The 19,655-nt window shown below is 45.4% G+C and overlaps 1 long non-coding RNA gene across 13 annotated transcripts in view; it reads right to left on the reverse strand.

Annotated features, from left to right (window-relative positions):
- Nucleotides 1-19,655, reverse strand: part of LOC148221964 (uncharacterized) — a 167,711-nt gene that overhangs the window by 115,513 nt on the left and 32,543 nt on the right. For 12 of the 13 annotated variants that reach the window (XR_015806968.1, XR_015806961.1, XR_015806966.1 and 9 more), the window contains one exon: nt 18,954-19,105. This is a non-coding gene — a long non-coding RNA (uncharacterized LOC148221964). Of the gene's footprint in view, nt 1-8,087; nt 8,214-8,922; nt 9,017-18,953; nt 19,106-19,655 lie in introns of all 13 variants that reach the window. The other variant, XR_015806959.1, reaches the window with a different exon arrangement.

The raw sequence follows: 19,655 nt of genomic DNA on the forward strand, positions 1-19,655 counted from the left end.
CACCTTCCCTTACATCCCATTTTCATAGGCACGTCTCTGTTGCATAAACACCACCCATAAACCAGCCTCAGAGATAAAGCTTCCTTCCTCAGGTGCTTTCATCATTCCCAATCGCTTTAAGAAAAAGCATGAAGGATTCATTTTACCCATCAATTTGGATTACATTCTCCTTTTATCAGCATCTTTTCCTTAACGACTTTGGCCATTCATTTTGCAGGTCTGCTCAGGTACTGAGCTTTCTTCACTGAAAACTTCAAAATATTGTTGAGAGGAAGGAAAAAATCACAAGTTATGTGTGCTGGACTATTGCAAGGGAGTCGTCAATTATGCAGGTTTTGGAATATGTTACGCTACCCACAGCTGTTTGATAGCTGGGTGATATGATTTATGGGAACAGCCAAGATTCAATTACTGATTTCTCATAAATTATCTATACAGCCCTTTCATCCTATGCCAGGTTATGAAGGGCTCTGATGAACAGAGGGGACCAAAGACAGGGTTCTCTGACCATGAAACAAACTGGGATTTTCAAAGAGAAATCAAAAGGAAAGAAACAACAAGTGAAGTAGTGCCTGTGGGAGGTGTCAGACTTCAGATTCATGAAATTGGACTGTCATTTCCAGGCAGGAGCAGGAACATTTAGTACAGATACACTGATCAAGCCAGACTTCAGACTATCTGTCTATTTGTCCTTGACTCCTTATCATGTGCTGTGGGAGAGGCAGATATGGCTGGAAGGAAATAGCACTCTTTGCTGCATCTTGCAAACCTGTAAATATTATTGACAGGAATCATTTAATAAGCGCCTGGGAAATTTTAGGTACAAGAACTGACTTTAGCAAGGGCTTATTTCAGAATAGAGAAAGCACAGCAGGCCCTTAGGAATAACAACACCAATTTAAGAGAGGCTAGCATTGCAGAGGAGTGAAACAACTGTCAATCTTGCATGAGGCAATACTGACCATAAAATCCCAGTATATCTTGGTTTAGGAAGCATTTGGGAATCTCACTCAGAAACTGCAAATGAAATGTGAACAAAGGGGAAAGGAATTGCAGGAGCGAATCTTCTTGTCACCCCACTGAGCCAATGGTCCTGGCCAAGGCTCTTTCCTCTCAGCTGCTCAAGGACACCACAGTGTTGCTGTTTACATTTATTTTCTCTTTGACTTTTCCAGTCAGCCTGAAAGGCAACAAGCCCAATCTCTGGCATGGCACCACCTTTGTTATCACCACTCTCATTTCAAATCTGAGATTTGTAACCTCGTCCGTGGCAGCTGAAAGGAGAAAACTGTCTAATTAGAGATTAAATCCATCCAGAGGAGAATGAAACAATCATTTGACCACACTTTAAAGGATTGAAAGAGGAAATAAAGGCAGACAAAAGAAAAGTTAAACAGGAAACTCCAGTAGGACTTCTCTGTGCTCTTGGGGGTTACAGGCAATAATCTTTGCCTCCCTCTATAGCTACAGGAGAAACACACTTCTCTCAAGATCAGCACAACTACACATGAAGCCTGGGTTCCTGGGTGGAGCACACTGTTGCATTCCCTACATTTAGATGCTTGAATTCTCCCTGCTCCCACCATTGACTTTTCTCTCACCAAAGAAAAGTCACAGTTATTCTCATCAGGAGTACACTGTGCCTAACATGTTATGGACAGGGAAGGAAGCAGAGCATTGAAAAATATCTTTCATAGGGATTTCAAGTTTTCTAGCGCTCTTCTTTGTTTCCCCTGTATTTGTCTTTTTCCCCCTTTTTTTTTTATTTTCTACCACTCTGTGCCACCCCCTCCCATTCTCACAAGTGAGTGGGAGGAGAAGGCTGAAGCAAGCAGTTGTTTGTCTGCTTGTTTTGAAATAACAGAGTGAAAATTAATGTGGTTCATTCTTTGTGAAGCAAAAGCTCAGTCTGGGGCAGTGCTATAATGGAGCAGCTGAGGGAAATGGATTCTATTAGCCTGGTTACAATCTCTTTACTTAGGACTGGTTATTACAGAGCTCTCCCCTTAATTGTGCAACCTGCTGTACACACAAATAACAGGTGAGACCATAATGATGGGTTGTTCCACACCAGAGCACTCAACTGGCAAAGTGATTCTCACAGAAAATTGTCTCTGCTCACCTGAGCAACCCCTGCAAGGTGCTCAGGGAGCCAGGCTGGTGCTCAGGGATGCAGCAGCCACTCCAGGGATTGCTCTGGGCACTGCAATGGGAGCAGCCCAAACATCACCAGTGAGGGACAAACCTGCCCCAAAAGATGCTCTGCTCTCTGGGAAAAGTCACAGAATGTTTGAACTGTGGCAAACTCCCATCTGTACTCCAGCAGCTTCACCACCACAGGGCCCATGAGGCACAAGCTGGAGAGAGACTTTTGAGCAGTGGTTGGAGTCACAGCTCTGGGATACAGCAAAGAAGAGTGGCTGAGTTTCCTCAGCCCCCGTGGTTTTTTGATGCTCTTTCTCCACAGGCATTGTCCTGTGGAGCTTTTTACTGACTGAGGAGACTCTGGCCAGCACACCACACCAGGTCCATGGTTTGCTGATCCAGCAGCAGTTCCCCAGGTCTCTCAGAGGAATAGCACACAGCAGTAGAGCCTTTCCTTGGGGTGACCAGCCCATGGACTGCCTGAATCTCCCTTATTCTTCAGCCCCTTGTTTTCTTCCTGTAAATGTCTGAAATGATTAATTTAAGATTTGAAGACCAAAGTTACTGTAGTGTGCCCAAAATAATAAATGTCTCAGATTTTCAATTACCCTAAATGTAGAAGTGTTGGATCCCGTTTCTGTAATGCGTCACACAGAACCATTACCCCACAATCCATTAATTATCACAAGGTCAGCACATTCTCTGGTGTCTCTTCATGACTGCACAATGAACAAGCACTGCCTCTGCTGTGGGCAGACTCCAGTTGGGGATGTACAGCCAGACTCAAGCTACCCAAAATGATCAAGAGCACAGTGCTGGGCTTTGGGGATAAACATGTCTGGGTAGAACAGGAGAGGAGGACGAGGGAGACTAAGCTGCCTGTGTAATTTTGAGCCTAAACAACAAACAAAAAAACCACACTGCTCTAGGGAGATGTGCAAAAGAGCCTGAACAACACCAAAGAATAGCTCTATAAACAGAAAATGAAAGTTTGCTTTCATCCACAAAAGATTTCAAGAAATAGGAGGAAGGGAAAAGTAGGAAACAAAATAGCAGGAAAAAATGAAAAAGGGAGTTCAGGCCAGGTCTAGTCCCCATCTGTTCATACCTCCCACCATCACAGCCCACATCTGCTGCCACTTATACCATGGTGGGGTCTTGGATGTGAAAAAGATTCAAGCTCCTTCCTCACACTCACCACAGCCCTTCCCACAAGGAAGAATTTACTGGACAAAGGTGGGGAGGAGACTGGGGAGAGGAACAGTCTCACTCCAAGCACCAGACGTTGCTCCAAACTCTTCCCAGATTTAGGGTGCATAAATCCAGTGAACCAATCCATACCATCCTGTCCATTTTTGTCCAAGCTTTGCCTGCTTCTGTCTAACCCCATTTCTGCAAGACTCTCAAGACCTTTATGTGATTCCCCAGGCTCCACCTGCAATATGGCCTTTCTGGCACCTCAGATATGTAAAATGCCCACTCTCTACTCCTGCCCTTGCTTTTCCCACTTTCTCTGAGCTCCCTCTGCCTGGCTTTCATTTTCAAAGATTCTAGAGGTAATATTTTATTGTAATGGGTTTTATGATGATGATGTACAACACCCTTAAGTGCTTTGATGAAGGAAGAAAGAAAGGTTGTGCTATAAATAAAATTCTCATCTGCGATCAGAGGCACAGAGATGATGGATGTGTGGGGGTGACTGCACACACATCCCCACAGGCCAACCCTCCACTGGCTGGTGGCTGCTCTGGAAGGAGCCAGGGTCACAGGGAAGAGGAGGCCATTTGGCACTGGCTGCCTTCCACAAGGAGTGAGCCAGCTAGTCTGGGAGCCAACAAGTGAGCAGGGAGAACCAGCCACAAACTGGCTGCTTGTGTTGCCTTTTCTGCTGTGGATCAACACCAGTGTTTCTGTTTCTGTGGCGTCTTTGAATCTGGGTTAATTAACTCCTGTCCCCCATCTGTGTCTCCTGCCAATTCAAGCTGGTCAATACACAGGCTACTCCTGATAGAATCATTCCCCAATGTAACATCTCTCAATAGGTCACAGCTGGGTTTGTTTTCTTGGTTTTTTTTATATAGGGTTGGTTAACTGGTTTAAGAGATGGAATAAATTCCTACAGCAGGAGAAAGAGAGAGCAAAGAAAGTTTCCAACTGCTGAAATCATTCTCCTTTGAGCTTCACTATGAATGAAGGAGACAGGGGAAGATGATGACATGGAGAGGAAACAAAACAAAACAAAGCAAAAATAGATATCTAATAAAGAAAAAAGGCACAGAGAAGAACAGAGGAGGGGGGTTATCTATCCTGCAGCTTTACAGGCAGTATTAGCATCTTGTTGCCTAATGAGCCATAGAGGTAATAGACACACCACGAAAATAAAATGGGAGGGAAAAGCAAGCATCAATAACACAGAAAAACAACCACAGAGGCTGCTACTGAGCAAATGTCACTCCTCTCCCCTTCTCTGAGTCTTCCCAGTCAGCCGCCCTCCTCCCTTCCCAGATGTTTGTTCTCTCTCTTCTGGCACTTTATCTCTGCAACCATTTGGCTTTCATTATGTCCTGGGGTTTTGAGTTGGCAACAGCCAAGGGGCAGGATTCAAAAACAGCTCTCAGGGGTCCTTTGCAAGTGTTACCATCTCCTCATGGTGCAGGTATATGGTCTGGCCTCACTAAAGTTGGAAGAGAGGAGACCAGAGTGCAAGGACACAGTGAGGTCACCTCTCGGTGTGTCACAGGTGGGATTTCATGCTCAGGAAAAGCAAAAAGACCCAGGCCTGTCACCTTGGCTCAGCACAGCCCTGTTTGGTGAGACAACCCTCTGGCTTGAAAACCCTTTGCTTGTTCACAGTAGCACAAACCAAATCTTACAGAACAGCATCCACCATCCTTAGCAGTTATTTTACTGGCACAGCATTTCAGCAGGAAGCTGGGGCAATGACAGGAGTGACAGCCAGGCAGAGGGCTGTCACTGCCCCATCTTCTCACCTCTGCCAGCAACTTCGACATTAAATGCAGTTGATTCTCAGTTAAACTACCTTTGCTTTCTTTTTGGACACAAAAGTATATGTCCTAGCCTGTTTATTCCCCTTCCTTAATTCTTTTTCCTTTCTTAACTCATCAGTCCCTTCTCCTGTCTTCATCTGCAGCTCCTGCAGCTGCCTTCAAGGTTTATTCCTTTCCTGCGGGATTATTTGGAAGTTTGCTTGTGCAGGGCGAATAGCATTTCTGTAATAAAGCCTCAGCCACATTCCATTAGTGTCATTTCCATCTGCAGAAGTGAAGTGTCAGCTAATAAAAGGTAGCACAGACCCCTTGGGCAAGATAAAATGAGAGAGCAAGAGAGGGGGGGGGAAAATCTACTGTCAGAGATGGAGAAATGATAAATGTCTTTCCAGAAACAGGAACACCTGGAATGGGAAGAAGGGAGCACTGGGAGACAGGGAGGGGAACAAAGAACATTCGTATTATCTTTGCTAAGAAAGCTTTGTTTTTGTAAGGTCTCATTAACTCAAAAATCACCTTCTACCCCTCTTTTCCATACACTAAGGGCAATCTCCAGCCTGGCTGCACCTCTGCAGGGAGAGGATAATGTGCAATTATTGTTTGCAGGCAGCAATGGCCTGGGGGAGCTGTGGGGAGCTGCACAGCAGGGTCCAGCAAGGCAGGGTCCAGCAAGGCACACAAAAACAAACTCAGGCCATGTCCAGGTGGCTCTGCTGAGCCTTGTCTCTCCACAGGGATGAGAGCAGACAGGGGTGTCACTGGCTGTGTCTGAGCTGTGACACCCAGAGGCATTTCTGAGACAACTTTGTGTGTCTCAGCCTTTCCCTGACCCCACGTCAGCCATCCAGCAGGCTCCCCCATCCAGATGATGTCAGGACAAGCCCCTCAGGCTCCATCACAGGGTGCACCTCCCCTGCAGCTCAGGGCCACATTTATGACCCATTTGGTCCCTGTCTGCTCCCATTAATCAGGAGGGAGGTGACTGCAGTGCTGCTGTGGCCTCAGTGCTGTCCACCAGTCCTCACCAGCCCCACATGCTGAGCAGCAAAGCTGGCACATCATCCATCCCTCCAGAGCACCCTTCCCTCTGGACAAGGACAGAAAGGCCCAAATGCCACAAGAGAAAAAAAAAATTTAAAAATAAAGTTTAGTTTAAAGGCCCCCTTTTTTTCCCCTGCAACTAGAACTTATCTCCCCGAGCTCAGATGATCTTTGTCTGGACTCAGGCTCCAACTCTGGAGAAGTCTCAGTTCTCTGCTGACTTTATCCATGACATTCAAGATTTCCAGGACCAGATCAACTACTACTCAGTGCAAACAGCTCTCAACTCTGTTAGAGAAGCACAACCAATAAGAGGATCTCTGATCATGCCATAAATCTCTGATTTATGCCAATTTGGTAGCTCTAAATTCCATAACCATGTCAGCACAGACAAACATGATCCCATAAAAGGTGTCAAGTGTGCCATAGCCCAGAGATTTCAGGTCTCCAGCTGGGCCACTGGAGCCATTGGCAAATGGCAGAGGATGACAACGTTCAGGCTTTTTCATTTCTGTGAGGAGTATGATCAGACTAAGCCCAAAGGTTGTGTTCATGAGGTCTATCCGAGCAGTGATGTGCACCTAAGCCACAGGTGTTTCTTCTAAAATATGCAATACACATGCATGCACATGTAGTTTTTCCCCAGGTAATGGCCAAACCTTCTTCACTTCTGCCCTCAGAAACAAGACTGTTGCTCAGTTCCTTCCTAAACCTTCCTACCAGCAGCAAGTTACTGTCAATATTTTGGAAAGCAGTCATGTCAAACAAAACCATCATATGGGTAAATACAGAAAGCTGCAGTTTTATAGGCCTCAGGTCCTCTTAGTTGACCACCCAAAAGTACCTCATGATAAATTAAGGACTTTGCTTTTGATTTTAAATGGAAATAAAATCACCTGGCAGCCATGCTCCCCTCCTCATTGCTTGGAGTACATATGGATTTTTCCCTGCATCTGTATAGAAGCATCACCCCCAGGGGCACTGGCAGGGTTTTAAGCCTGTGACAGATCACCGTGTCCCTCCAATTTCCTGGCTAAAAGCTTCCTCAATTCATGTAGCTGAGCACTCCAGGGAGCCAACTGGATAGCAGTTTGCTTAATAAAAGTTGCCTTTATACAAAGATCTAAATCCTATTTTCCAAGAACTGGCAGGGGATTTTCAGGGTGTAATCCACCTGCTGCTGGCCCTCCACAGCAAGAAACTTCTCATTTGCTGGCTGGGATTTTTTTTCATTGGAGAGCAACACAGGGATTTTCTGGTGGTGCTGGGAGAGGGGAATGTGGGATCACCTGAGGATTGCCACAGGCAGAGGAAAAAGGTTGGGCAATTTGTTCCATGTCTGCTGAGCAGCCTGTTTATCAAAGACAACAGGATAGAAAAGGGATTGCTGAAGAGGCTGCAATTCTCTGAAATTTTGCTCAGAGAAATGATTACCATGTACAATGTGGAAGTCTGAATCAACAGTCCTCTGAAGGACCTTGGAAAGCCCTTTTAGTTGTTTCAGAAGCAAATTCTCCTATGATCCTATCACTGTTCGGAGGATCTAAATCACTCTCAAGTAAACCCTGGGGATTTCCACTGTGCTGAGACATCTCCATTCTGATGTGAAAGTGCCACTGTGTCACCCTCCTGCCACGAGGAACTGTCACCTGTGTGAAAACGAGACTGGTATGACAGGAATGATTAAAGCTTGGAACAAATACCCATCAATGATTCAAAATATTTGAGGAAGATTTGCTCGTCTTTAGGGCCTAAAAAACCATCTTGTGCAAGGCTCCTTTTCCCAGGAAGAAATTCACAGAGGTCCTTTAAGCCTCTGAAACACATGCAATGGATTATTAACAAATGTGAGTGGAAGGGGAGCTCAGTTTAATGTCACCTTTGTATACATACAGGCTTCCATCCTTTCTTCACAGAAAGATTATCTTCCCCACAGATAGATGCTGGAAGTCATCCAAGAATTTAAGAACATTCTTTCATTCACAGGTGTTTTTGGAGCTTACAACAGCAGTGCTTATTCTGGAAGATGATGAGAGAGAGAATTGCCTTGGCCCTTCAATCAGCTTTTGCCCATTTCACATCAAATTGCTATCTGATAAATACTCAGTGAAAACTGGAACACTCTAATGCAAACAGAAATGGCTCCAGCAGCCAGAAGAAACACTAATGACACAAATTAAATGGAAAGACACTGAAGCATGCAGTGCTGTCCTGGTGGACAAGCTGAATGTGAGCCAGCAAATGTGCCCCCATGGCAAGGCAGTCAGCAGCACCACAGGCTGTGCCAGCAGGGCAGTGCCAGCAGCTCCAGGCAGATGTCACTCCCCTCTAGTCAGCACTGGTGACACACATCTGGAGTCCTGTGTCACTGCTGGACTCCCCAGAACAAGAAAGGTGTGAATGTATTGGAGGGTGTCCAGCAAAGGGCAGGAAGATGCCCAAGGGACTCTAGGGACAAGGGAATGCTGAGGGAGCTGGGCTGGTTAAGCCTGGAGATGAGAGCACTCAGGGACACCTCATCAATGTGTATTGATAGCTGAGGGAGGAAATACAGATGGCAGGGCCAAACTCTCCTCAGTGGTGCCTGGAGTCAGGAGAAGAGGCAAAGGGCACAAACCAAAATACAATAAAGGAGCAGCTGCCCTGGCTCTTGCCCCTCCCAGAGCAATATTCCACATGGCAGCACAATCCTGGCATTGATACTGCAGAAAACATCTCCATTTCTCACCAGACCATTTCCCTGGGCGTTGAGACAGGGATGAGAATGTTCCCATTCACCTTGCTCAGATATCCAGGGCACGAGGTTAAATTCACCAAAAAAGCTTCAGCAACAGCAGAGAGAGAGAGAGGGAGAATATCAGAAAATGCATTTAACTGCTGAGAGCAGCCCACCAAAGGATCACTACAAAGGCATGCAGAGCTTGAGACAGGGATGCACAGAGTCAGTCTGGGACTGAGGGACCTTAGTTACAACAGCAGGGTGGAGAAGTGGAGCTGGAATCTATAGAAGGAGAAGAAATTATGACCTGAGTGAGTGATATCTATTCCAGAGGGACTGAGGAAGGAAAAGAAACTACAAAACTGCTTACGACTGTATCAAAGACACAGAATGAAGAGCATGAACTTAAAGATGTGGAAAGGTCATGCCACAAAGGAGTAGAGGTGGAAATCAAGAGAGGCAAAAATAAAACAACCGCAGTGGAGAGTGCAATGAGAGAGAGCAGGGTAAAAAACGCTGGACAAGAATATTGTCAAAAATATTGACTCTGTGCTTCCTTAGCCAATAAGGTTGACACTATGGGATCCGGGGAGGATGGAAGAAGTTCAGAGATGCAATTCATTGTTTCCTCTCCTCCAGACAAAGGCCAAGGATGGCTCACACCTATACAAATATTGCAATGACTCTGCAAATTTACACAGCTTTTACTGTCATGAGCTTTTTTAATGGCATGGAAAGATGGTCTGTGCCACCAAGATTTTCTTTTTTCTCACTTATTCAGCCCCAGCAGAACCCCACTCAGCCCAGATATGCCTCAACACCTCTTGCAGCCCAAGTGAGTGCCTACATCAAAGGGAGAAAAGGGAGAAAAAACTCAAAACATTTTCTTTGGGACATCTAGATTGTCTTAAAGCCAGTGTTGAGCAAATGACATAAGCTGCCTTTTCCAGCCTGAAAGATGACCTCCTCTTTCCTCTTCATCTATTTCATTAGCTCTAAATTATTCCTGTGGCCAAGACATTTGAAAGCAAATTGCCAAAAAGCTTCAATCACAACCCTCAGCATCTGATTCCCCAACAGGACTCAGTGCCCAGTCTGATTCTCATCAAGACATGACTTGAAGGCACAACATCCTAACCAAGAAACACTGAGAGGGAGAGGCAGAACATAAGGCAGGAGATACTTCACATAAAAACCCCAGCAAGACTTAGTAGAGTCTAATTTTCTTTCATTCAGGGGCCATTTCTGTATTCATCTGGACCTAAAAAATAGACCAAGGAACAGGAAGAAGCAGAGTGGGGGTGTAAGCAGGGGGTGAGAACACAGATATCTGCTGTCATCCTGTGTCAGTGTCTGTGACAGGACAAAGCTTTGGAGAGGGTTTAAGTTGGAGAAAATGCTGCCCCAGTGAATCACAGCACTGGAATATTAATTAGCTACTGTTAAGTCGCCTGTGAGCATGCACAGCTCTGTGAACACCCAACCTTTCATCATTATTACTGAATCACACACAACCTGCCACCAGAGTCTTCCCAGAGCCAGGCCAGGACTGAATTAGCAGGGCCCCTGGCTGTGGTGACTGAGCTGCCACTGTGGATGTGCACAGGGAGGCTGCAGCAGCCCAGGGGAACCCTCCAGAGCCTGCTCAGAGGGGTCACTGCTTCCAGAGCAGCTTTCTGACTGCACTAGGTGCAATGGCAGGACTGAGAGGGTGAGAGGAGCCCAGGGTGGAAGAGGGAGAAAGAGATGAGCTCGTGGCTGGGCACACTGTGTATTTTCAGGAAAACCAAAGAAGTCAGGAGTGCTGTTGTACCTGCAGGTCAAAGCCAGGGGACATTAACAGAGCTGCAGGCTGGCTTTGACTTGCAGGTGCCCCAGGATGGAGCTGAGGCAAATTTACAGATTTGATCAGGAGATCAAAGAGAACTTGGCTCATGCTTTTTTCAGCTGAGGGAAGAGACATCTCTCTTGCCTGTGACAGTGCACTGCATGCTACAGATTCGAGCCTGACTACAGAATTGCCTCCTCTTCAGAAGAGACAAATTTGGACTGATTTGGGTGAGGGTCAGCTGGCTGTCCCCATCTCTGGACTGCACAATGCCAGCATGTGTGTCCAGTCTCTGCTGGTTACACACGGATCATGGAATCATTAAGGATGAAAAAGATTCCAAGTTCATTGAGTCCAACCTTTGACCAAACCCTGCCATGCCACTAAACCATAACACTCAGTGCCACATCCAGTCATTTCTTAAACACTTCCAGGGATGGTGACTCCACCATCCCTAGAATGGTGGTGACCTCCAGGATGGTGACCTCCTTGGACAGCCCATTCCAATGCTCAACCACCCTTTCACTGATGAAATTCTTCCTGATGTTCAACCTGAACATCTCCTGGCACAGCTTGGCATTCATCAGAAACAGACACAAGATGTTATTACTGTGTCTGGAGTGGGGTACCCAAACTTCCAACTTTTTCTTGTTGTGCTACTGAGGGCAGCTAGTTGAAAAGGTTTTTAACACTTGCTTGGCAGGCAAAGATGAGCTTCAGTTTCCTGTTTACCTCGGCCCGCCCTGCCTCTCTCCTCCCCTTGCTGCCTCATTCTGTGTGCAGCTGGGTCCCACAGCAGCGTGCAGATGTGCTGACACACTGAACACGTTTCCCCACCGGCAGGAATGGTGCTGGGCAATGAAAGAGTTTCCCAGTGGGAGGACCAGAACCTGCCAGTTACCTTGGCACGCAGCACGGGATCAGAGCGGGCAGGCAGAGCAGGGCTGAGCCCTCCTGCCAGCCCTGCTGTCCCCTCGGTGCTGCCTGCTAATGAAGTCATGGTAATGAAGTCATTTTGGCCAGCAGGACACGCAGCAGATGGGCCCTGGCACCCAGGGGCGGCTGCCCCAGCCGCTCCTCAGCGTGAGAACTCACTAAGGTCGGTGTTTTACAAACCCAATCAAGGAGAAGAGCCTGAGCGGTGTTATGACAGCAATAAAAGAGTGTCCTGCTTCGTCAGCACTTTGGAAAAATTAGTTTAAACGTCCTCAGTGGCAAACAGCATTTAGTGCTGCTCAGCGCAGGAGAGGGAGGCAGGAAAAAGAGACTACACAGGCTTTTTAAAAATAAAACTCCAAGCGAGTTTGGCACAGTGAGTAAATCACAAGCAAGCATCTCCCTACAGCGCCCCGCTGCATGAAACTCCTTCCTGAGATAAATCAGTGCCACATCTAGCCAAACACAAAAGCACTGCCAGCTCTTGCTGCATAATGCACCTTCCTCCAGGATATTGGAATTAGCACCTGCACCTCTTCAGAGAATTGCAGCATCTCACCTTACACTGCACCACCGGGTTCTACAGTGCCTGATACCACTGTGCATCTTGTGCATATTGTGCACCTTTTTTAGGTGCTCTCAAATCTACACTGCAATGCAAACTCCATGGTGAACCTTAAAAATCAATTCCAATTATAAAACTTGATTTTCCCTCTGTCCAAAATGTTTTTTTTTTTTTCCCTAGGTAGACCTTCAAATTCTGATCCAAAGTATGTTTTCTCTTCCTTTCCTCTTTCAAAAAAAACTGGATCAGGTGATTTACTAATTTGTGTAAGGGTCTAGGGAAACAGAAGACAGGAACTATATGTATCCTCACCACTTTTCTTAAAAATAATCACAAAGACAAAAAAACCCAATAAACTAAATAGCATCACTCAGAAAGAAAAATGCCTCGAGGCTTGAAACTAAGCAGTGTGGCCTCAAAATACCAGTTTGATTTAGCTGGAAAAAAAAAGCAGCTAAAACAAAACACAAACAGTTCTGCATCAGCTCTCCAGAGCATCCTTCCACAGCCACTGATCCAGCTCCCCTTCTGCAGGGAGGAGAAATCACACCCCCATACTGACCTCTCTGTACACTCTCCCTGCCAGCCCTTATAAGTTCATGGTCTGCTGTCCCTGGGCTGCTGCTGGGCCAATTTGCATGAGGGAAACTGTAAATGTCACACTGGAATACTCACAGTGGTGTTCTCCCAAAGCAAATAAGGCTTAGGACCAGCAAGCAGAGAAAAGAGAGCACAGAGCAGTCATAAACCAGCCACATTCCAGACACTTTGCAAGTTTTGTTGTCTCACAAATATTTGGTAGAACCAAAGGTTTTTCTTTAGACAAAATGTAGTGTTTTCTTACTTCCCCACTGGGAAGTAAAAACCTTATGGTACAAAGGGTGCTGTCACCCTGATAACACAGGACAAAGGACACATCCTTTTTGAACCCTTACAAGGTTCCCCTTCACACTCATAGTAGTAAAAGGCTAGAAAGTCCACAACGAATGATAGATTTTGAATCATAGAATCATTTGGGCTGGAAAGAATCTTCAAGTTCATTGAGTCCAGCCATTGATCCAGCACTGCTAAGCCCACCACTAAACCATGTTCCCAAGTGTCACATACACATCTTTTAAATCTCAGGTCTCAGCCCTGTGCAGGTGCCTGTCACTCTCTCCAGACTGAAATGGGAGGTTGTCTGGAGGGTAACAGAGATGCTTTAGAATCAAAATTTGATGGGCTGAACTTGGGGTGGGAGATATCAGCTTTGGATGTGATATTTCCAAGGACTGGAGAACTCCTCCTGTCCCTGGGGAACATCACCTAGTGCACCCCCCAATTAAAAACATTCATATTTTTAATGGAAATTAACCAAAACTTGTCTACATTCAGCTCCATTGCAGGTGAGGGACCAGAGCAGATTCTCCTCATCAGACGGAGAAATAAATAATTCCCATTAAAATTGCCACAAACCACTTCCCCCCCCCGCTACAACAGCAGAGAACACCATCTTTCTGGTATTTCCTTTCCTCTTAGCTTAGCCCAACACATTTTCAAAGACTGAAACTCTCTCACTGCGGCTCAGATAATGGAGAATAAGATGGGAAAAACGTATATCAACATGCCCAGTCTCTCCAGCCAGCCAGAAAGAAAGAAGGTGTTTAATATGACCCTGGCAAGGGTCAAAGCTACCTTTGATAAATCATTCATTCTCCTGGCTCCTGGGAGCTGTTCTTCCAGATCAGTGATGTTCTGGGTGAGGCTTACAGTGGATATTTTTCCCCTCTCAGAGCAAGATCACCCAGCTCTGGCAGACACGAGCTGTGATGGCTCCAGCAGCAGAGACAGAGCCAAGGGAGGGATGCTCTGCAAGCCTCAGCCTGGTGGTCTCAGGAGCAGGCTGGGACAGTGCAGGGACAAGCTGGAGTGGGGCAGGATGGGTCCACCCCATCCCTCACCAGAGGGAACTGATTTCTCTCTGTGTATCTGAGCCAGCCCAGAATGTTAAACAGCTTCTCTTCATTTCTTCATCAGTCCTTTTCCTCAGAAAACCCAGTTCTCTCTCCTATCAGCCTTCCTTACACTGCTGTCCCAAGGCTCTGTGTGTACCTAAGCTAAAAGCTCCTGAGAGCACCTGAAGGCCCAGGATTAGATTTCAGCAAGCAGTGAACTGAGATTGTGATCAAGGTGCTCCACTGTGTGCAATACACTGTGCTGGATCAGTGATTTACACAAAACCACAGCACATATCACAACTGTGCCATTTAGGAAATGCCAGTCTTTGCTTTTATGGCCCTTTTCTCAGCAGTATTCTGGTGCCCAAGCTAAAGGAACAACCTAGATCATAGAAGAGTGAATTTCAGAGTAACTAGATAGGAAAAGAAATATAGAAGAAGGAAATATGTATATGTGGCCTGGAAGCTGCTCAACAAACTTCCAACCTTTTTTCCAGTGTGTCTGAGGGTCCTAAATGTTTGTTTTGAGGGGGAAAAAAACCACAGTAAGAAAAAAAAAAAAAAAAAACAAAAACAAAAAAAACCAACAAACCAACACAGAAAAACACAAAAAACCCACAGGCAAAGCCAGAGAGCAATGAATCTATTCCATTTTGCCCAAAACTTCCCAACATATAAATCTTGGCACAAAACCCCTTCATGGAGCTACTGTACTGCCTTCAGTAAGCTCCTCTCAGCTCTAGAGACATTCAGCTGCACCAGGGCTCTTCCAGCACAAGAGCCTCTGCCAAGGAAAAACAATTTCCTGGTGCCCTTCCTCTCCCTCTCTGTCACATTCCAAGCAGGGCAGGGCTTGGCCCAGGAGATGTTGCTGTGAGGAAGGAGCTCAGGCAATAGGAGACTGATTCAGCAGCTTGGCACCTCCCACAGAAGCACTGGGAAAACATGACCTGTATGAGAGAGAGAGGAGACTCAGAGGTGACCAAGAGAAAACATAACTCCAAAGAGAATTCATGAGATGAAATGAAACTATTTAGGGCTGTGTCAAATGTGGGAAGCAGGTGGGTAAATGAAGAAGCTTAGGAAAGGTCAAGCCTTGGAGCAATTGAGCAAGGATCTCTCAGTGCAGGGAAGAACTGATCTGAAACGTACTCTTGCCAGAGGCAGCAGGGAAGAAGAATCAAGTAAATACTTTTGAAGGAATTGGAGGATGGAATTCATCTCGTTTCAAGCATCCAAAAATGAAGTGTGTAACCTGGGCCTGTCATCCAGGCTCCCTCAACAGCAGAGAAAGACATTTTAGAGGGCAAGTAATCCTGGCTACCAGCGAAAATGTCTGTTAGCATGGATCCAGGAATGGGCTCAGGGATGAGGTGAGGAAAATCCCAACCTTAATCACTGCAGAGCTCCTGAGAAGGTGACAAATATTTGCCAACATGAATTTAATGAGGTGTCTCCTTGGAGTGGCACCCCACCAAGTTTTAACAAAGACTATGTGGATGTGAGCCTGGCCATGTGCCAGCTTCAGCTAACCAGCAAAACTCAGCAAAAACAAAACAAAATGGTCTTTACTAGATTTTAAATACCTGGGGGGGGTTATTTAAAAAAATAATTTAAAATATGGAAAAATACAAGGAAAGATGATGAATGCTAATGCAATAAATGAAGAAAATACATTATCTTTGATTCCTTTTTGCCTGGATCTATAGTTATTTTAGAAGGAGATTGGGTTATGAGATAAATTTCATTTATTCCTCCTAAAAGAAGAATGCTACATTTTTTTGACAAGTGTTCTTCAATATGCCACCTGAATAGTTCTAGTAACAGGTAATAAAAATGAAATATGATAGGATTTCCAAGAAGATCCTAGCAGTTAACAAGGGAAACAATTTCGTAGCTCTTCCTTAGGCAGAGCCCAGATTTCGTAGGGATAACAAGAAAGCTTTAATCAGTCCCTTTGCAAGGTGTGTAGAGGAGGTTTTCAAGATGTGGCTTTATACCTGTCCTAGTTGTAGCTGTTACTTAAGAAGCAGCAAAGTAAATTCAGAGCACTTGGCTGGATGAAAACCAGCTGCCTGTAGAGCTGAGCAGCAGTGGGGAGTGCAGGAGTAGGGGATCACAGAAGGAAAGACAGGATGAGTTTTATTAGGAGCACCACAGGCTCAGCAGCTGCAGGTGTCCTGGGTCTAATTCTTATTTTACCTATATAAACAAACATGGTTTGAGCTCTTCATGACCCGTGGACTGAGCCTGGTTGCAGACCCACACTGTTCCAAAGGCAGCCTGGTCTTGCACAGCCCTAATTCCCAGTTTGTTCTCCACAGATTTACATTTGTACAGTTCCTTTACTGGATGCCATGAAAGCCGGCTGTGAAGAAGGAACTTAGTTGAGATGCTTAAACAAATCATCCTTCTATATTTTGACTCTACATTAAGGCACCAAGTGAATAAAATGCATCAAATCTACTATTTCTTCTCCTGGGCCAGCTCCTCTTGGCCTTTGCATTTTGTGTGAGTTTCTCCTTGCTTTTCAAACACATTTCCCCATCCTAACAGAGCTGCCCCACCACTAAACCCCCCAGCACAATGAGACTTCAGAGGAGCCAGGGGGACCCTCTCTTTGCTGCTGTCTGCAGCCAACAGAGCAGGAATGCTGTAGAACGTGGCAGTGACTGTGCAATGCATAAATCATAGGGACAATATTGTCTCTCTTCCCTTTGCACAGATCCCATATATCACCATGACTCAGTGCAGATCTCCCAGTGGGGATTAATTCCAACTTTTAATGCACTTTCCATCTGATTCCTCCGTGACAACAGATGGGTCTCTGTCCTGAGATATTGCATTTTGCAAACAATATATTAAGCACTTCTGTGTTTCAGTACAATTTGGTTTGGGCACCCACTACTAATCCCATTTCAGTGGTTTGAATTGTGCATTTTACCACTGACAAGACAAAACCCCTCCAGTCCAATGGCCATCATCTCTTCTCCTCTCCTCTACTTTTTCTGGTTGTTTCACCAATCTTCCTGGATGTGATAAATCATGTAAATTTAATTTAGAGATTATACCCCTGGCTTTAGAGGCAGACAAGGTTAGCTCTCTGCTTGCAGCCTGTAGCCCACTAATCTTATAAAATTCCTCCATTCCCACTTGGCTGGAACTGCTGTTGGGGAGCGGAGGGATGGCAATATCTATTCTCTAAAGTGTTTTGGATTTTTGTTGGACACTTGCAGATGGCATCCTGGCCACTGTCCAAACTCATACTGCTGCATAAGGATAAATCCTGAAGGTTTTCACAAGCCCACTGTATTGCAAGCTTTATCTCAGCAGTATGAAGCTGGTGCTATCATTTCCAAACTCTTCCCAGTCTCTCCAGTCAGTTATAGATTTCTTTCAGTTACATATTTCCAAAGACTGAGCAGCTCCTAAGTCCATAGCACTTCTTCCCTGTGCATGTTTGCTGCCTCCTTTCTGTATGACTGGAGGCCAACACTCCCTCCCCAAAGAGCTATCAGATCTGCAGAGGACATGCAAGAAATAAGGGAATTCCTGATATCTACCAAAAAAGCATCATTCTTTGCCTTTCGGGATTTTTTGGCCTCAGGCTGAGGGTTACAAGCACTGACCAAACACATTATCCATGCAATCTTTCCTTCATCTATAAATTCCCTTTCTAAGGAAACATGTAGCACCAGCAGGGGATTAAAATCAGTTGTTTCATGGGCATCCCAGGTGGTTGTCTTTCATCTCCTTTCCTAATATTTCTGTTAGGCTTGGATAGTTTTTATTGGCTTTTTTTCTCTGCTCTTTCTCACGCCTGAGCAGTTCTTGGCTTTGGCAGGCACAGAAACAGCAGTTTTATGACATGCATTTTTTAATGTATCAAAACATGTTCTTTTGATCCATTTTTTAAAAAGCAAACTCTGCTCACCAAAGGTTAATAAGCTTCCCACATCAGCTGGATGTAAGAGAGGTCCAGATGTTGCTGAGAATCAAAACTCTCACCTTCAGAATTCAGCAGGGCAAAACCAGAACCTTCTCAGGTACTGCCTAAGCCACAAGAAATTGTGGGACCCTCTAAGAGCTGGCCCAGAGTGTTCTTTAGTGCTGACAGTTTGGCACATCTGAGAGAAGTTTATATGAAGTTCTGGCAGTTACATGAGCTCCATAGCAGCTGCCCAGACAATTCACATTGGCAGGTTTCTATAGCTCTGGGTATCACACATACAGGGAATGTGCTGGAAGCAAACACAGACCTCAGACAACCAGCACATCACACCCTCCTTATGTAGCAACTCAGTACTTGCACATCCAACACTAAAAAGAAATTGTCTCCAGCCCAAAGCCTGTGTTCTCTCTGCTGGGTGACCCTTTTGAAAAACAAAAGGTCGGGAAGGAACCAGTGTTTCAGCCAGCACTGACCCCAGGAGCCTCCAGGTGCTGTGGCTGGGCAGTGCCCACTGCAGCTTTGCCAGGACACCTGAGGTGATTTGCAAGCACATGGCCAGTTCTCTTTGGCCTTTCAAACAAACCAAGTCATGTCACTAATGATTTTTATCAAGTTCTTTAGAGCTTTACTCCACACTGAAGTTAGGCATCTCAGCTTGTTCCAAACTTTACAGTCAAGAAGCAATGAAGAAAATGCTGAATGCACAAAATATATTGTGTTTTACTGCTCCAAAAGCGGATTTCTCTGGAATCTACCAATCTACTTGCATAGGTATTTTGACTTTTTAAAGAACTATTTGAATGTGAAGGGCAGGAGACTTACCAGGAAGAACTGGAGGGAGCACCCCACGGATGGGAGAAGGCTGGGATTGGAGGCAGTAGACAATTTTGCAAATTTTGCACCTTGGTAGATCACAGAGGAGCACTCAAGGAACTCGGGTCAAGAGAATCAGTAAGAGAAGAAGGATAGAGGGCCTGGAAAGCAAGAGGAGATTTTAATTTAAATAACCACACAGCAGAGGGGAACTGGACACATATATTAAGCTAAGTCAGGATTTTAAACCAAGCCCTGAACACCAGTTTAGAATTGTAGAATTGTCCAGGGTGGAAAAGATCTTAAATATCCTCAAGTCTGACTGCTAACTCAGTACTGCCACTAAAACATCTCCCTCAGCATCACATCTACATGTCTTTTAAACACCTCCAAGGATGGTGACTCCACCACTTCCTAAAACAGCCAGTGCATCACAAAGACAGCTCCTGGCCTCTTCTCACTGCACAGGGCACAGCACCACTGATCCAGATGCTCCTTGAACTAGGTTAATCCCAGATTTGTTTCAGAAAAGTTTGATGGATGTTACAGTTCATTTATTAACATGGGAAGGATGATGCAAAAATCCCAAAGCCAGCAGAGACTGGACAGACAACAGTGCATGACTAGCCAAGCTTGCCAAGAAATCAACATGACAGTTTTTATCACAGCACATCTCAATTTTTCATGGTAGTGGTCAGAAATAAGTCAGTT

The sequence above is a fragment of the Sturnus vulgaris genome, chromosome 15 (assembly GCF_052056855.1).
Source record: "Sturnus vulgaris isolate bStuVul1 chromosome 15, bStuVul1.hap1, whole genome shotgun sequence".
Lineage (NCBI taxonomy): Eukaryota > Metazoa > Chordata > Aves > Passeriformes > Sturnidae > Sturnus > Sturnus vulgaris.